At 40.2% G+C, this 4,277-nt stretch overlaps 1 long non-coding RNA gene across 1 annotated transcript; it reads right to left on the bottom strand.

The window, feature by feature from the left end:
• Positions 1-286: 286 nt before the first annotated feature.
• On the bottom strand, positions 287-3,779 carry LOC135254991 (uncharacterized). The gene is made up of 2 exons (XR_010330025.1): positions 3,031-3,779; positions 287-708 (listed from the first exon to the last, which is right to left on the bottom strand). It is a non-coding gene; the product is annotated as an uncharacterized LOC135254991 (long non-coding RNA).
• Positions 3,780-4,277: the final 498 nt, after the last annotated feature.

Raw genomic sequence — 4,277 nt, 5'->3', positions numbered from 1 at the left:
ATGTAATAAACAATACTGATCAAACATGACAATGACATTAGCTCAATCATAAACAGCATGCATGAATACCATATTTACATCATATTATAAACCCTTTTTTTTTTTTTCTTCTTCTGGTCCAAAAATGATGCCTTCTCTAGGAATAGGGTACAGTGGAGGACATTTGCTTCAGTCCAACTGCTTGAGTCTTCCCATTCCTTTAGAGGTTGGCATTGTCTATTCTCAAATGTAACTTCATACATATATGTATTATTCTTATTATTTATTTTATTTATTTATTTATTTATTTAACCGTATAAATTTAGATGCATCATTGTTAGACCAGGGTAATATGTAGATTCATGCTCCACGGCCCATCTCCCCTGGTTATCCTGTCCCTCATCCCAACTAGTTATTGCGTTATCATAATGTGTCCAATTACGTGCTTTTACTGTCACAATGAATTCTTGTATTCTTGGAAGCTGTCTTCCACCCTCAATCATGTGTTCTAAATGAAGATTCACTTGATACTTTCCATGTGTCCTCTGTTGTGAATGCTTCACCATCTTTCCACCTGTCTGATGTCCATTCGGTGAATCCAACATCAACTGCGCGTATTGTCCTTGACACATTGTGTGCTGTTTATGAATATGATAGGAATGTCCCACTTAGTGCTGACCTCCAACCTGTTCCTGAATACCAGGAGCCTCATCCTCATCACGATTAATTCTGTAGGGGAGAGAAAGACCAAGTGTGAGTGTATATTCTTATGCAGTTTTAATCATTTAAACATTGACATTGGTATCAAGTTCAGCTTTGTTATATAATTTGCATTGGTCCCAATGATATCAGAAATACTGTATTGCCCTACCCCGCTTTTGTATCACCAATTTCAAATTTGTTTCACCAAGTTTGTTCATAACTTCTTATGAACCTTCTCAGTTTGCTTCCCAGCTTCCCCCTTTTAAATTTTTATTATTATTATTTTTTTTAAGCATCCCCGATTTAGAAAGTCACTGTATGTGGGGTTGGACTGTGAAAGGGATTCTCAGAGCCTTTCTGGCTGCTCTGCTCAGCATATGCCTTAATCATAGACAATAGGTCTGTGTATGTAAGAGTGCCTTCAATCTGGGGCTGTTCTGTCTGAGGCTGCTGTGCACGCAGCTGTTTTGGCCCTTTTCCTTCCATCCCTCCTCCTTTTGACCAGCAGTGTCACTTGGAATGGCCAACACGCTTGCAATTGGCACACACACGGGGGCTTCTACACTCATTCTGAATGTGACCTGGCTTCCCACAGTTAAAACAATGAAATTTGGCCTGGCCCTTATTAGATGCTAGCACAGCAACCCTTTTTCTAGAGCTCTGTTTAGGGCTCAGTGAACTGAGTTGCGACTCATTCCACACAGTTAAACAGTCTTGGATATCCCTGCCTATGTGCTGTCTGACTGGCTGTGCACCCAGTTCTCTATTCAACTGTAACAATAAATGTTGGCAAGTAGGCGAGACGAGATCTTTATATTTATCGATTACCAAACTCCAAAACATTGGATCGTCACCTGTTAGTAGTGCTCTGTTCCCTCCACCTATGTTTCGATTGTACACAATCACAAATGTTCTAAGAAAATCAGTGGGATGCTGCCCTTTCTTAGGTACAAACTCAAGAATTTTATTCATGTCAGCTATAACCCACAGCCTCGCTCATTAGCCTTAACCTTGCGTCATGATTGGGGAAAACAACAGGGTTTCCCTGACCCTGTATGAATTCTAACGGAATAGTAACCGATGTAGGGAGCACAGATTGCAATAATTTACAACAGTCCTTGTCAGTTAGCGAGTGTATTCGCTGCAGCGTTTGCACCTTTTCAACACTAACTCCGTCCCACGTGGGAAGTTGTTGTTGCAGTGTAATCAACTCTGAAAGTGTAAGATTGTGATCCACCTGTTGATCTGCATATTCATATGTGATAGCCCCATTGACAGGATTTTGTGTTGCGCTTGTACGAACTCTGCGTGTTATTATTGGTGCGATTTTTGTGTTTTTTGTCCCGACTGATTTAGTTGCTATTTGTGATGTAGAACTTCTAGAAACCAACCTTCGGCAATTGGAAATAAGTGAATTGGTAATAGATGCATTACATTCTGTCCCCCCAGTAGGCCTATGAAACCCCGGCTCCTCATCTAAAATGTAATTATCACTTCTTTCATCATCCACATCTAACAAAGGAGCTGTTTGGCAGTTTGTCTGTCTGACTTCCCATTCGTCATCATCAGAACTGTATACTGACTCACTCTGCTCCTCTAATGTCCTTAAAATCACTGCCACTCGCCGTTTCATTATGGTATTTGCAAGTTTTTGCTTTGCCATTTTTTCTTTCAGCGACCTGAACTTCTGTACAATCGCATTATCCTTATTATCCCCAGACACATTCCATAACTCTTTATATGCCACCTGAGCATCGCGTAACTGTCCCTGCGTTTTAACCAATTCTGCAGTTGTGGTACTCAATTTCTCTCTCAACTGGCAAATTTCTTTTCTAAATTCTAAGTGTGTTGTGGCATGTAATATACGTTCTGCAACAGATGCTTGCAACTTCCTTGAATTTACCTCCAGTGCTTTATTCAAACTTTCAACTTCACCTCGCAATTAAGGAACCTCTACAACTTTATCGGTCAAAAACTTAATTGTTTGGACCATAGCCATCACACAGTTAGCCTGTCTCATTTTCATTGCGCTCTTCACAAGCAGTCTGAAGATATTCAACAACATCCACTTCCTGTGGTACGTTATAAGAATCCTCCTTACAATGTTTGGCCAACCACCTAGCGGCCCACAATTTCCAACCATTCACTGCCATTCCTAAACTCCTGTACAATGGACAAACAAACTTTTGGTACTTGAAGTTGTCCAAGGTCTGTGCAACTTTATACAAGCCCCTACCTAGAACACTGTACACATGTACAATCAATTCTAGCCACTTGTATTTTAAAACATTACACAATTTTCGTAACTATTCCTCTACAATATTACATACATAAATATTTCATACTCACAAATGTACGTGGTCCGTTCCGTGCCTTCAAGTCCGTTTTTCCTTCAGCGTTGGCAAATGGCTTCCAAAACAGTCCTCTTACTGTAATCCTTTCTTGAATTCGGTGTCAACGTAAAAAAGAAAGTCTCTTCTGTAGGCCAGTGTCACACGCAAATGTCAGCCTCCCCAGTTTTTTTTTTTTTTTTTTTTGAAAAACGCAACAAGAACGACAGATTTGGGCTGGCTCGCCAATAATGTGGAATTTTTAAGAGTTCAATTTATTCCGCCGTACTTTTGTAAGTAGAAAAATAAATGCAGGCACGTCTTCGTTTCAAAATAGGTCGTTTAATGTAGCAAAGGAACTAGTGGGTCTGTTACCCAAGTACAGATAAACACAGAACCAACAAATGACGGAGACAGTGAATACTTATACCCTGTTCCTTCAAGGAAACAAAGGGCCAAATGGTTATCTTAAACACATCACGGGGAAAGGGGGGGGGGAGGTAATCAGTCATTGGGGGGGAAGAAACAAGGTGTGGGGGAGTTGGACTGAAGTAGGGGGTAGAGGATATCACACAATGGTACTGCATATCAAAGTGAGACAATTTGACTGGGCAAGGGGGTAGAGGATGTAGCACAAAGGGTGTGATTAAAAGGTTAATTTAACTGAGTGTGGTGGTAAACAATCAATGTTGTCTGTAACTGGCCCACTACAATGTGAGACACCTCAGAAGGGTAAACTGGCTCCCATGTTTTCCAACAATTGGTATATCCCAGGAGCTGTTTCAAGCTGCATACATACGCATGACAAAAAAAACCAATGTTGTTTTACAGAGAAAACCATCCGATGTTTGGATAAATCAGTATAACACACACCTTCTCAGATGCTGGAATGCAAATATGGATATTCAGTATGTTGTTGACGCCTACTCTTGCATTATGTATATAATATCTTATATATCTAAGCAAGAGAGAGAAATGGGATTATTGCTACTTGAATGTATTAACCCTGAAAAAGACAGCATATGGATGAACAGCATCACAGACAAATACAAAGGAAGACCAAAAACAGAAGCATTTCCTGAAATGTGTTTGGCAACCTTTGCATCACAGTACAGAATTCTGTCAAAATCAGACAAGTCATCACCTAACATCATAAAACTGGATAAGGACTTAGGATTTGTAATGAAGAGGACACGCACAGATGCTGCTGTTGCGTTATGCCCGCTTCTCACGCACAAAAAATCCTGATAAATATTACCACAGTTT

This window comes from Anguilla rostrata, chromosome 5 (genome assembly GCF_018555375.3).
Source record: "Anguilla rostrata isolate EN2019 chromosome 5, ASM1855537v3, whole genome shotgun sequence".
Lineage (NCBI taxonomy): Eukaryota > Metazoa > Chordata > Actinopteri > Anguilliformes > Anguillidae > Anguilla > Anguilla rostrata.
This window is presented reverse-complemented; position numbering and strand designations above follow the sequence as displayed.